Raw genomic sequence first — 14,920 nt, forward strand, 5'->3', positions numbered from 1 at the left:
TGCAGACTTGCTGAACTCACTGAGAGCCATGACAAGAGAGGTACAGGCACCTGATGCAAGATTAATGATCCTGCCTACAGGATGAGGTTGGAAGCAAAAACTGCCACAGGAAGCAAGCAAGCACTAAAATGATATTACTTAAAACGTGTGTAAATAAAATACATTGGCGAATAAAGCAGCCATGGGAATACCACAGGAAGTATCCTAGACATTGGGTAGGAAAACATTGTATCACTGTATCAGCACTTTGCCCTGCACCAGGAATCATGAGGAAAGGACATTGACAAATGACTCTATGCCTGGACAAGTAAATCAAGTTTTCTACTCGTGTATGCCACGGAAAGCTGCAGCAAAGAGCTTCTTGTGTATTTTTCACCCTGCTGTGCTGTCTGCATTTTAGCTGGGAAACCACAATTCAGTTCAATAAAAATGTGAAGCACTCGTGCCAAAGCAACAAATCGGAAGTCCTAAGAAACAGAGCTCAGCAAAATGTATGTGCTGGAGCAGACAGACACCTGATCCAATTTCTAAACCCCCAGTTTTCCCAAACCTTGTTTATGTATTAGCCAGAGAGAAGACCCAAGGTGAAATAAATGTGTTATTTTTTTCTTTTAATATATGCTCTGATCAAAACCCAGGATGAAATCTCTGTGCTGTAATTGGCACTACTCAAAGCATATTTCCTTTTTGAAGTCAGTGACTAGTTGAAACATCACTCTTCTCTATTGCCCACAGTCACTCTCTGCAACAAGAAGCTACACAGGTTATTTCCAAGGCCCTTGTTACTTTTGGCTGTTGCAGAAATTTTTCAGCCATGATTTTTCAAATTGAATTGGACACTTTCAACTGATATGACAACCTTTAAGCAGGATGTCTTGTATCCCCACCTCCTCCATGTCTGGAGAATTACCATGACCAGAAAAGGCTGATTTGCTTTCACAAGCTGCAGGCACGACAACTTAGCACTGATTGCAAGGAATGGGAACAAATTCCTGCTCCTGATGGACAGCAGAAAAGGACTTTCTGAAAAAGCCTCTTATTACACAACAGTAAAAAAAAAACAGCTGTGTTAGTAACACAAATAAATTTGTTTTGCGCCCACGAGGGAAAGAAAATGGTTTTTGCACATCTTGAAAATGTTCTGGTAAATGCCTTGCCCCCAAAATCATTGTTCTTCTGTTCTCTTATGTTCCCTTTTGGCAGGTCTCTGCAGTGTGTTGGTGGTACCCCCCTGCTCTGTTTCGTTCATTCTGTCTGTGAATGACAACTTGTTTTACTGGGGTGTGACCAGCCGGTCATCTGGCAAGGACTCCAATCCAAAAAGCCAATTTCTTCCTAGCTCCAAACCTGCAAGGCTTTAATGAGGTCTTGTGGAGAAGCAGCAGCTATCAGAGATTCATTAAAGATGAGGACATCCTCACACAGCTACTAATTGCTCTAACTCACTAGTTTGTGTTGTTTGTGAAAACTGGAGCCTGCAAAGCAATGCTCTCAATTTACATTTTTGCAATGCTTTGTGCCTCCTTTGGAACTTTCCCACTCTGCCCATGAATCAAAGCAAACAACGGATTTATTTTCCTTTTTTATCATGACAGAAGAGAGTTATTGTGCTGGGGCCTGTGCATAACCTTGTCCATATAAATATTCAATTACTGAAAGGTATGCTATTGTAAACTTTCTGAGGAATAAAGGTATCATTAATACTATGTCCTGTGAAGTGTTTTACTGCTGGAATACAACCTTTCCAAACATCCATGTGGCAAATACTTGGCTACTGCAGGTCTGATGAAAATTAGAGTAAAACCCTAGCCTTTTAAGAAGAGATGTGGCAAATCACTACTGCATGAAAATTTATTTCTTCAGTGAAGTCAGAGGCCTCTGGCATACATTGGTTTTGATCTCATAAAAAAAAAATCCTTTTTGGTTCATCTGCTTATGCTTTTTATGCACGCAATAACTTCCAGTTTACCCAAATGGTTCTTAATTCTACCTTGCAAACTCATTAAAATATGGCACTTGTCATTCATCACCTATATATCAAAGTTTACCTTTGAGGGTGTTTAAATGAAGGACTATATAGATCAGAGCTGTTAGTGACACTCACTTTGCTTAGAAATGTCAGAATCAAACTAGTAGGTTTTGTCTCAAGTGTTGGAAAATTCTCTCTCAAGCTGCATTTCTACAGACAGAGAACAACCTGAGAAATTGAAGCTTAAGTAATTCCATTAGAAGCATTTGGGGATAATATCAGCAGAGAGTTTTGTAAATTAAACACAGCTAGAGATTTTAGATCTCAGAGGGCCATGTTCAGAACAGGCAAATGGAAAGAGATGCCCACCTGCATCTGCCAGCTAAGCACGTGTGACATTGTACCTGTGAAAGTTTCCCTCCAGCCCTGGCTTCTCCTCACCCAACCTGCTCACTCAGGCAGCAGATGGGACAGGCACCTGACAGGCACAGGAATGATTTAAGTTCTGCTTGTTTTCCTGGGTTGTTTTTGTCTCTCATGGAAATATTTTGCAAATATGAATTGACATCCCAACCAGCCTTTTCTAACTTATTGTAAGAACAGACTTGAAGGAGGGGCAGATTCCCGACAAAGAAGATCTGAAGGAGGAGGAGGGCTTTGCTCCACAGCGTGGATTTTCCTTGAAGTGTCTCACTGGGCCATCTGTGATCTCTGCTCTGAAGCTGGAGATGCTTTTGAAACAGCAGCTATGCAGATGCCCCATTTTGATGCTGAGAGTCTGCACTGGTTTAACTGTTTCTAGAGAAATAGCTCAAAGCTCTTCTTGGCTGAAAGACTATCTAGTGTCCTTCATGGAATGATCATGGTTAACAGCTTTGCACTACAGAAAAGTCAAGCTTTCACCAAAAGGATAATGTTTACCTGAACAGAAAACTGTGCAAGAATGTGAAACAAACACCTATGTGGCTATAAACAAGCAGAAAGGCAAAACAAAACTTCTGAAATACAGTTACAAAATCCTAAGTTACAGTTCATAAATGTCCGGCTGTCCAGGTGTTGAACCGAGAGACCTGCACGTGCTGCTATGGTGGCACTGGCTGAGCACTTCACGTTGGCCACTCACCAAAACTGCTGTGAGGTGCTGGGCTGCTGCAACCCCAGACAGCTGTGTCCCAGCTGAGCCTCAGGCTCCTGCTAGGCTTTAACACCCTCTTCCCACTGGAGGATAATTTTGGTTTCCAGCTAAATCTGCAGTAAGTTTGTAATAGCTGAGAACTAAAATACTTTTCATGGCATTTTGAACGTGTCACAGCTTTTACCAAAGGAGTGGCAGGCCATCACAGAAACGACACTCTTTGGAGAAGCAATGGTTATCACTAACTCTCCTTTCCCTTCCTAGTCCCTGAGGGTCTGACAGTCTTAAGTAAAGCAGGATTTCCTTTGGCTCTCCGAGTTTCTCTCTGAGCTGCTGGATATAGCCTGAGCGAGCAAAACCCCATTGCTGCTCAGCAAGAGCTCCCTGATGAGCTCTCATCAGCCACACTCAGCAGGCAACCCACGAGTGGCGTTGCCAGGGTGACCTCCTCCCCAGCAGCCCAGCGTCTGTCAGGAGAGCCACGGTTTAGCTCTCACTGGTTACAGCAATTAGATTCTGACAGTACAGCACTTGGCCAACAACTCCATACTGCAAGGCTTCAGCGAGCTCCCTGAGAAATGGGAAGCAGCCTCACAGTCAAAATGGAATTTCCAGTCCCATGGGAAGGCAGACTAAGCTCTCAGGTGCAGAGTCAGGATGTAAACCACTCACGGGCACCCCACCTGGGGTGGCATCCCACGGTGGAGATATGGGAGCACTCAAAGGTGAATGAGCAGCACAGAATTCCTCAGAAATGTCCGGGGAAAATATGCTTCCACAAGGCAATCAGTCACAAACTGAACAAGCACACTGGCAAAATCAGTTTAAACTTCCAAAGTGGGAAAGGAATGCTGTTTCCCTCCGTGTACTGCACGGTATAGAGTGTTTTCATAGCACTTCTTACAAAATGACTTCAACATTGTTTTACACAGTCTTTCTACTTGAAATGGCATCATCTCTTAACAAACATACAGCAAGGCACAGGTCTTCCTGCTGCATCCTAGGAAGGCCTGCACAGTCCCTCTAGGCTGGGCTCAGGGCTTCAGTGCAGGCTTTAATAAAGGGGAAGTTTCACTGTACATAAGTAGGTGACAAGCAAGAAAATACATGTGCTTCCGGAAATTATGAAGTGCAACAAGGCAAACCCAAAAAGCCAGTGTGTTTGCAAGAGGGTCCATAAAGTGAAAACAAACCACAAGACCTCCAATGCTGTAAGACAGCAATGCTACACAAGCAAGGGTAAGCATAGGGCTGTTTCTGGAAATTATTTTAACACAGCAGTCATGTTGTAAAACCTATTCTAACCAGTGCTAACAGAATCAGAACAGAATTGGTTGCAAAGAGGAGAAATGTGGTGGGGTGAGTTAAGGGAATTAACATAGCTAATAAGAAGCATGCAGAATAAATTAACTATGATAGCTAATTTATCTTCAATAAACACATTTATATGTAGGCTTACATGAGTGAATGGGACAAGCAGATTTTAACTCTCTGCAGGTAAATGTTCTCCAATTTGCATTCACACTGATTCTCATGCTGTTATAACTACATAAAATTATAAGGAAGATGAGGAGTCCTTTTCCTCAGCAGCACTACAGCAGGAAAGGAGGTTTGTCCAGTCACCAGAGATACTCACAAACTGTTGCTCAGCTTCACGGTGCTACCTCTTGCATCTGTGCATGAGAGATGGGAGCTCTCAGCCCCCCGAGGAAATCAATACCACCACACCACAGATTGTAGGCAGGAGATGCCAAGGTCCTTAAGACAGAGATAAGCATCTGAGGAGCTCTAAGGAGAGGCATGAGAAAGTGGAAAGTGAATTTCCCTCCTTGTTTCATTCTTTAAGAATTCTGTGATCAGTGATATTTCATATTCTTTCCCTATTAAGGGACAAAAGCACAGACTTAGGGGCTGCAGTGTGCCCTCCTTGAACCAGGCTCCACGTGCCCTAAACATGGTGCAGGAACCACAATAATCATCACAGACACCTCAAAATGCTTCTGTATGAAACAAAGGAAAATTCTTTTTGATGACAACAGGCCTTTGCAGCCTTTCAAAGATGGTCTGGGGTTCAAAATGAATATTCTGCCGTTATAGCGGATGAGCACTTGAGTCCGCTCACTTCGGTATTCAAGATGCCATCTGCTGTCTTTGCTGGTATTTTTCTCCTCTCTCTCCCTTTGTAAGCAGTAGTTCTGGTTAATGATATGCCACCTTATATCAGCGTCTATGGCAGACTATACCCTGTACACAGTGTGCTGTACATGAGCTGCAATTCCACCTCAAAACAACCCCTGAGAGCACCACGTCCTGCAGCCAGCACTCAGCAGCACACACACAACCTGGCAGAGAGATGATTCAGTCTCTACCCACCAGAGGCAGGGACTGGCCCCAGATGACAACAAATTAAAAAGGCAGAGCACTACCCAGAGACACCATAATGACTCAGATACCTCTTGTGGATTTACACAGGCCTGGGCAGGTGTGAAGGTGCTGCAGATCTCAAAGGGCTAACCTGTGCCTGCTCCCCCAGAAGACAGCTCTGTTTCACAGCTGAAAACCACACGTGGGCTGCTGGGAATCACCAGCTTAAGCATGGAAGTCTGATCCAATAAATGGTTCATGAACAGCACATCACGCTCATGAGAAGTCACTGCAGCTACATGATTTCTCTGCTGTACCATTTAGGATCATCCTCCCTGCACAGTTAATAATTTACTGTCCCTTTTTAAAAGAGGTCTTCCTATAGTACAGAACACATGGAAAATCATCATGACTGACAAAAATCTAGCTTGTGGAAGAGTTCTTCTGCTTTCTGACCATGAATAAGTTATGTCCCGTTCACAGGAACTTAGTGTAACTACAATATTTAGCTGCCATACTATTCAGTATCATCTTGCCTGCACAGTAAATAATTTATCTGTTTATTTCCACAGGGGATGTCATATGAGAGAACTTGAATGGCAGCTGATTGCATGCAGAGGATGTATAGCCCCAGAAAGGATTTGCAGCAGCCATGTGACAGGAATCCTGGCTACTGCTGCTGCTGTGCAACAGCTGGGAAGGGAACACAGTGCCTATTGATGAGCTTTCTTTAGGGGAACATCCAGAACTAGATGTGTGCTGGGATAGCACACCGGATTCCTTCAGCAACTCAGCAGCTTCATAGCTCTTCTTGATGTTTCAGGTGAGCCTGCTAAGGAGGGACTAACAGGTCCTCACTAAAGGTATTGAGTTTGGTCATACCATATCCATCTTTCAAAGTCACCCTGAGGCATCTCCAGGGAACTTTAAAAAGTCATTCAGATGTCTCTGTGGTATTGGATTGATTTTTTTTTCCTCCTTAAATTAGGTCAGATTCACTGCTGTTTCACCAGGAATATCCTCAAACCTTCTGGGTACTTGGGGTTTCCAACTCCCAGTCCCCACTGTGCCCATTTGTGTATGAGCCTAAACAAGGAACAGCTGCCTCTTACATGATTATATTCCCTCACTCATCAAGGAGGCTGCGAGACTGAGCTAATATTTTTAAAATACTTTGAATGAAAGATTTGTCTGCTACTCTTTTTTCATTTGACTGATAATGGATTTTTGCTGTGTGTCTGTCACCACACCATGCTGGCTTTCACTGAGATGTGTTTCATTCCAAGAAGTGCTCCTGAAAGCAGTGGGTGGGTTCATATCCAAAACTGGCTGCCCCAAAGGATCAGGTCCCAGCTGCACACTTTATGCCTTAAGCCCTCCTGAAAGCAGTGCATGGGCTAATGTGCTTCTCAGAATAATTAAGGGGAGTAGATTCTGTTGTTAGATGAGCAAATTAATCTGATTTATAAACTTTATACATCTCTATTGCTTACAGGGCATCACACAAAAATGCAGTGTTGAATTAACAAGTTATTAATGTGCTCCAAATGAGGATTTGTCACCAATGTAATGCAAGTGTCTTTTGAACTTCTCCAGGAACTCACAACATTCAGCACTTTGCAAAGCTTCTGAGTGTAATGCGTTTGTTTTTAAACATTAATTTGGACTGTGACTTCAACCAGATCTACTTTCTTCTCACAGCAATTATTCGATTCAACATAATTCAATTAAGCTACAACTGTTTATGCCAGTGTAATTAGGAGGAGAATTTAACCTGATAGGATACATGACTTTAAAAGTTAGTGGTTAGACTGCACGGTAAAATACAGTTACATGATGAGTTACAGGTAGCATTGCTTTCCTACTCTGCCAGTCTTACCAACTCAGAACAAACAGCAAAGGCAAAAAAATACAATTGTTTGGAGACTTCAGAATTCCTTATTGACCTCCATAATCAGCAAAAATGGATTTTATACTGGAATGGAAAGTAATGGTCCTGCCAAGTTTATTTTATTGACGCTCTACACTTTTACACAGTATGTGGGTCCCCACTGGCCTGGAAAATTCTGGTGGCTTTTTATTGAAAGTAGACTCAGTTGATATTAAATCTACAGAGACATTTGCCACTGCATGCACTTTTGAAGACATTTTGGTGACTATATTATTAGTTTCAGAATTGCATCATGAAAGTTTTGCCTTAGAGTGAGATGAATTACACTCAGGATAACTAAAGCTGTGCAGTTTGCAAATAGCACAAATTTCTTTTGTTTCCTTGAGCAATAAATTGCTCCTGAAACCTGGGCACAAGTCTGCCCAGAGGTGGTAATCAAAATGTATACAGTGCAAAAGTCATGGCCAGAGTGCCACAGGATGGAAATTTTATTTCTAGATGAAGGTAAAATAGAAAAATAAGAAGTAGAGAACAGTGAAGAGAAGCATCTTTTGGTTTTGATGCTTGTCTGGTCAGGTAATATGAAATGTTTGTTCCACCTGAATATTAAGCTTTCATTTCTTATCAGATCTTTCCTTGCCTTTCATTTCAATACTTCCCTAAGAGAATGATAATAATTCATTTTATTTGTATAGTCTCAGTCCATAACCCTCCTTACATGTATTTTCCCAAGGAATCAAATCCAGACTAAATATGGAGACAACTTTTTTTATGCACAACTGTGAGGGTTTTTTCTGACCCTAGTTTTACAGGAAGTCTACTGTCAAGGGAAAAGGGGTTCCATCTGCTATGAATGCTGGAATATACTTGTGCAGATTATAATGCTGACCTGGTATTAATTGTGACATCAATTTTTCACATCAAAGGTAGGTAAGCAGAGATGAACATTTGTTATTGGGTAGTAGAATAATAATCTTAAATCCAAACAGGCAAAAAGGGAGTCTGCATCACAAAAATCTTACAGCCTGATAAACACAATGGACACAAGAAAAAAGGATTACTTTATAAGGGGAACTGATCTCAGAGAACTTGCACATTCCACAGGGCCAAGATTCACAGTGCCCCAGATCCAGTTCAGTGTATCAGCCAAGTCTCTCCCTTTGGTGTGGTCTACAGAGCAGCACTGCATATGAGTTTAAGATAATACAATTTACACTTTTGAGGCAGTAAACAATTTTTTTCACAGATTCACCTCTGAAAGAAAAATTAAATAATTTATCCTTGGAATAACTCCTTTCCAACACAACGTTAAAAAGAAATATTGACACTGATACTGAGGTTTACCCCCGTTTCCCTAATGCTTTGGCAAGCTTTTCCTGTGAGACTCTCAATTCTCCTGCTTTGTCCTCTTCCTCGAGAACTTACTCAAATAACTTGGGGCAGAAACAGAAACAAAAAAAGCCACAAAGTGTAAATGCTGCTCCACAACCAGCTGTCTGTTCTAACTGCATAGCTCTGAAAAACCACTCCAATACCTGCTTAGACTTATCTCCAAAACCACAGCTTAGAAAGAAACAGGCTCTTGTCCAACACATTTCCCATTCAAAGCATTTCACAAGTATTAGCTAAACAACCCTTGTAATGTGCCCACAAGGCAAGTAATAGATGGTCTTTGCAGACAGAGGTAGGAGACAGGATCTGTCTGACTTGCCAGTGGCCACTAGGAAGACAAGCTGCAAAACCCAACAAAAACTCTGAATTTCCCAGCTCCATTCACCAGGAGCCCCTTATTTATTTATTTACGCTCACAAAAAAGACTCACATCTCTTTTGTGGGCCAACAGGAGTTAAGGTGGGGCAATCAGCACAGAGAGACCATCTCCCACCCTTCTTTTGGTAGCACAACTGCCACTAGAACATCCCTGTCCCGGCCCGTGCAGGCTCCTTGCAGCAGCACAGGCACACAGACCCGGCGAGGTGTCACCCGAGGGCTCAGCGCAGGGTGGGGACACGCCGTGGTGGCAGCAGTGACACAGGGCAGAGGGATGTGTGAATCCATCCTTTAGAACATTTCCTGTGTGTTTATTTTAGCCCTGAATTACGCACAGCCTGCATCACAGCCCACGTGCCTTTGGGAGCCAGAGGTCGGGTTAAGCAGCTGAATTTGTAGGTGAATTGTGATAGTCTTTGGAGAAGCAATTATTCTGCACTGGCAGACACCAATTTTAAATTATGAGAGTTGAAATTATGGTACAATTCATATTATGTTTCTGGCAGTTCCACACTGTCTCATTGAGTAACTTGAATTTACAGAGAAGACAAAAATAAAAGGTGACAAAGACTGCACATTTTCCCTCAAAATATAAATTATTCAGTAATACTAAAAACACAGGAGCAGCAGTCAGGGCTCCTGCAATTCTATGGCATTCTAGTACTTGGCAGTTTCTATTGAATTCAAAAAGAGATTAAAAAGTCTTCCTACCAGTAAGGGGTTTTTTTTGTTTTGTTTTGCTTTGGGTTTCTGTGAGACGGTCATTGCTTTAAAAAAAAAGGTGATACAACAGTCAAGCAAATGTGAAAAGCTAACAGCAAAAATAACAGGCATTGGCAGAGAGCACATTAAGGATGAAAAAAATCAATTTTTTTTGTCTTACAACAGTGGATCTGGGAACACTAATAATAGGTGCCTCTTTTCTCTCTGAAATGACTTTCCCTTTTTTGCACATGATCTGATACAGGATTTGTCTAGCTGCGATATCTAGATGCAAATCAAGTGAGAAAAGGAACCTTTGTCTGCTACTTTAAAAGCAGGAATTCTGACTGGAGAAGGGATGATTAAAATGCTGTGTGTGGCAACGGCAGACGAGTGACTGTCTCCCTGACAACAACGACAATGCTCATATGAATAAAATCCCCTGTTTACATAAAAGTTTGGAGGTTTAGGTCCTAGAAATGTCAAAAGCAGGCGAGCCTGGCATATCATTGAGTATTGTTATTGATTTCTTAATTATCAAGCGTGAAACATTGATATTCAGATTATTCTATTTTTAGTTGAGTTTCCTCTTTTTCTGTTGCTATCTCAGAAAAAAAAAGTAACATTTCTAGAACTGTGGCTTCAACAGCCTCATTTTTCCCAGTATGTGCTCTTAAATTCAGTCTGATACATTTATTGCTTTACAATTTCTTAACTGATTCATTACATTAAGGAAGAACATTATTTGGTTTTCTTTATCGCCACAAGGCATTTTATATCAATTAATTGCATTAGATGTTCACATAATTACCCCTCATTTCTGGAAAAAACATACACTGGTAATGTTGTGTAACTCTGGGCAAATGACGCCATTAGACCCTTTGGAAGAACTCTGACAGGAAAGGTGCTTAATTTCTGCAAAATGTGGGTGAAGGCTTCAGAGCCAATTGCTTTTTTCAAACTTTAAATCAAGCAGCATGCATCCATAGCTTCATTATGGCTGAGAAAGTATCTGCTGCTGAGCTGTAATCAATAGATAAGCACTAATTCCCTGAGCTAAAATATATCTGTTCGGATTAAATGCAACCCAGAGGCTTCCCAGGCTGCATGGCCTCAGTGTCTTACACCTGCTGAGCATGGTCTGACGTGTTGGGGTGAGTGCAGGGAAGGCCCCATTGCAGTGGGGGAGGCCCCATTCAGCAGAGAGCGTGTGGGGCTGAGCAGCTGGAGCCAGGGTCCTGCTAAGCCCCAGATGTTGAGTTCTGATGAGCTACGATGTCAAACAGCAGCTGGAGCAAGGTCTCCACTTCTTCCAAAACCATCCTAACCACTGTGGAGACTCAGGCTGTCCTTACAGCTTGGCTCTTATCTCCCAGTTGTTCTTATACAAGTCAGGAATGTAATGTACTAACCATTTTTCCCCCGTAGGTCTCCTCATATGCTGTGCTGAGACTCACCGAGCACAGACAGAGGGACTGTCTCTTAATCCCACCACGGTTCCTGCTCCCATCCCTACCCGTGCCAGCCTAACTGCAGCGGGAAGAAGCACGACACCCAACTCACAGAGGGAAACGAGCCGAAGATCTTAGAGTGCCGTGGAGTTCTAATTGCGTTTTCACCAGCCTTGCTTTTAGGAACATGCCCCTGGCAATACAAGGAGCTGCTGGGCTGGAGCAGCTGCCCGTGCAGCAGCTGAGTGCTGCTGGCACAGCACACACCTCCAGGCTGCTCCCAGCACTGCTGAAAGCCCAGCAGTCTCCGACAGCACAGGAGACAGGGCAGCCCTCGGGCACCGCGCTGAGCCCGGGACGGCGTCGAGATGTGCAGAAGGGCACAGAAAAAGGGCCCTAGTCATCTCTGCCTAGGCATGGGGGTTGTAAACTAGGCTTACTTAACTTACACTAAGCTACCTCCATCTTTTTTCTTGCTTTTTTACAAATCCCAGGTCAGCAAACTGTTCCCAGAGCCGGCATCTTCCTCCCAAAATCGCACATCCCTTTCTTCCACCCACGGCAGCGTTTGTTACAGACGCTCAAACACGTGTGCTGGGGCAGGCATGGGCTGAGCCAAGGCTGCATTCGGAAGTGCCACCAAAACCCCTGAGACAGAAAATCACCCAAGGGGGCAGGTTGGCACAGCAGCGTTGGGGGATGTGGGGCAGCTGCTGCCGTGCCTTTACAGAAAAGTTCCTGCAGTGACTGGCGACAAATGAGAAGAAAATTATTCATATGGCATCGATTGTCATTTTAATGGGCTACTTATCACTCCTGTGGCTATAGTAGCGCTCAGGTGCATAATTGTTCTGAGCACTGTACTAACATAGGGAAAGGTGATTCCCTGCATGCTAATTGTCCTTCTCAAATTATGGTGTATTTTCATGTAGTCATAGGGTGGGGAGAAAAACACCTCTATAAATGCACTGCTCAATTTTCAGATACAGCTTTGATAGCAAAAGAAAAGTAATTAGTAGCGTGGTCCCTGGCAACCTGAAAATAATCATTGGAGAGGTTTACTTTGAATATTTACTTCCACAGTATCTATTCAGAAAACACTAGTTTAATTTCTAGGGGATGACTGGTACATAGCAAGCCAAATGGTTTTCTTTCCTTTGTTATGGAAAGGTACTTCAATTTAAAAAGAACTTGAAGTAAGAACAGTAAAATCATACTCAAAGTTAAAGTAAATGAAGTTCAATTTTGAACACTTTGTTAAAAACAACAGTAATATGTATTAATTGAATAAAACGAAGTCAAAATTTACAGTACTATAAAAGACAGTAGTATCAAAAGAAACTATAGCATATGCTTTCTTATGTAGCTGGTTTTCAGTTGATTTTAGAATAATTACTACTGCTTTACAACCTGTGCTTAACTGGGCTTTACACTGAGGCTCTGGCAATCCTTAGTCTCACTTGCTGCAGGAGTCTCTTTCCCAAAAATCTGGAAATGGAGACCATGATGTTTTCAACATTTGTCTCTCCTACCTTTGGGCTACAACTTGCAGCATCACTTCTAGTCCTTCCTAATCAGGAAACAGGGGGCTCATCTCATTGGGATGAACAGCCAAGATACAGTCAAAGCAAATGCTTCAGACTCGGATTTTTTTTGCTATAAAGCAAATGCTTCAGAGTCAGATTTTTTTTGCTATAAAGCATTTATGAAGTAATTCTGAAGGCTGAATTAATTCATGATAACCATCTGACCACAGATAATTCAAAATAAACAGGGAAAAAAACAGCCTAATGGTTGTTTACTGTGCATTGTTTGCCACGTTGCAGGCACAGTGGCAGCAACCCTTCCACGTTTGCCAGCTCTGAGCACTTTGTCAAACGCAGCCAGGGCTGCAAAGTCCACAGGGAGGGATGTTCTACTGCCTAATTCACAGCGAAGGGCAGTAAGTACAGCCATGGAAGTTTTCCCACATATTTCAAAGAGTGGCAGGGTTGTTATTCAGTGTGAACCAACCAAGGGCTGTACTGCTGCAGACCTATTAACGTTAAGTAGATTGGTCCCTTGAGCACCAAAGCTTCTTCAATAAGCAATGAATGTTTTTCAAACACACAAGAGCTGCTGCACCTACCATTCAATAAAAGGAAAAAAAAAAAAGGCTTCAAGCTTTCCTAAACAAAGAACGGCCACTGAGTTTTGTCCCACTATACCCTTTGTTATACAGCTGATAAACATTTCTTTGAAAATTCCTTACTTGCCCACCCTAATATTTTTTTGGTGAAGGTTTGAAATTGGGATTTTATTTCCATTTTCCATTCATGGCTACTGTACAACTAATTTTCTTTAGAATGGCTTTTTATTTGAACCAAAATAGTTTTCCATGGTGTTTCTTTCCCTGATTCATCTCATTGAAAGTGACAGCAGAGCCTTTTGCCCTTTCCAAGTTGAACAAATAAAGCCCTCCTGGTTTTATCCCATATGATACTCCCCACATGTCAGTCTTCACCTCATACCTAATCCTGTTCCACATCCTCTCTCATGTACACACAGGCATAAACCCAAGATGTGTAGAAGTGGGGAAATGATTGTCACGGTAATACAGTAAAGATTTTCTTTGAAACAAACGTTGCATAGGCTGTTATTGTACTGCACACCTATCTCAACCATATTTTGTAAAATTGAACTATTTTTGCACCTACATTTTGTAATTTATGCTGGGTGTTTTGTGTCTAGTTGTGCTAGTGTCTAGGGAGACCTCTAGAGAGGCAAACATTCCATTTATTTTGATGCATTCAGCTGGCGTTTTGCTATAGGACCAAACATGGCATTTTAAAAATGTTTTATTTTTCTAGGGAGGGATTTTCTCAGTCTGTTTGTCTTACTATTGGATGCAGGTTTTAAGCATTTGTAAAACACCATCTTTCCTTTTTTTTTTTTTTTTGAGCAAAAGAGCAAATGTCACTTCAGGGAATTAAACATTTCTATTAGAGGCTATGAAGACACCATAACCAAAAATTTTGACTGGATCTACTTCTCTCTACATTCCTTTGCGTTTCTTATGAGCAGCATATTCAGATACAGTCCCTCTTTCCAGGAGATAAGAAGAATGACAGTGAAATACTGAGAGTGGGAGATCATCCTCTCATTATCAGTAATATTCAATTTCAACACCCTTGGTTAAAACTGCTCTTTTCAAAACAAGTTTTTGTCGAGTGACAATGAATTGCTTTATTTCCTCTTCTGCAGTGAAGAACAGCCCTGTGTTAATTTATCTGGGATAAACATGCATACAGCCCACATTCTGCTCTGATCCTGTTGTTTACAGTTGCTGGCCCTGTCTGGTGTGCTGTAGGTGTGGCCTGTTACAGATGTATGGAGTGTCAGAAAGGACTGGCAGAGTGAAGCAGCCATCGCTCTTTGTCTCCCAGCTATTTTCATTAGGTCTTATTCATGTGCCCCTGAGAGTGAGAGAGTCAAAGTCATCTGCCCGCTGGTTATTATGCTGCTGCACAAAGGGGTCCTTCAGCCCAGAGCAGGAGACTGAAAACAAGACTGTTGATAAATTATTGTGACCCATCCTACTCCTATTTAGTATCACTGCAGCTGTCTGGAGCTGAAGTTAACACCCACATCTGCACATA

This window comes from Pseudopipra pipra, chromosome 8 (genome assembly GCF_036250125.1).
Source record: "Pseudopipra pipra isolate bDixPip1 chromosome 8, bDixPip1.hap1, whole genome shotgun sequence".
Taxonomy (NCBI): Eukaryota; Metazoa; Chordata; class Aves; order Passeriformes; family Pipridae; genus Pseudopipra; species Pseudopipra pipra.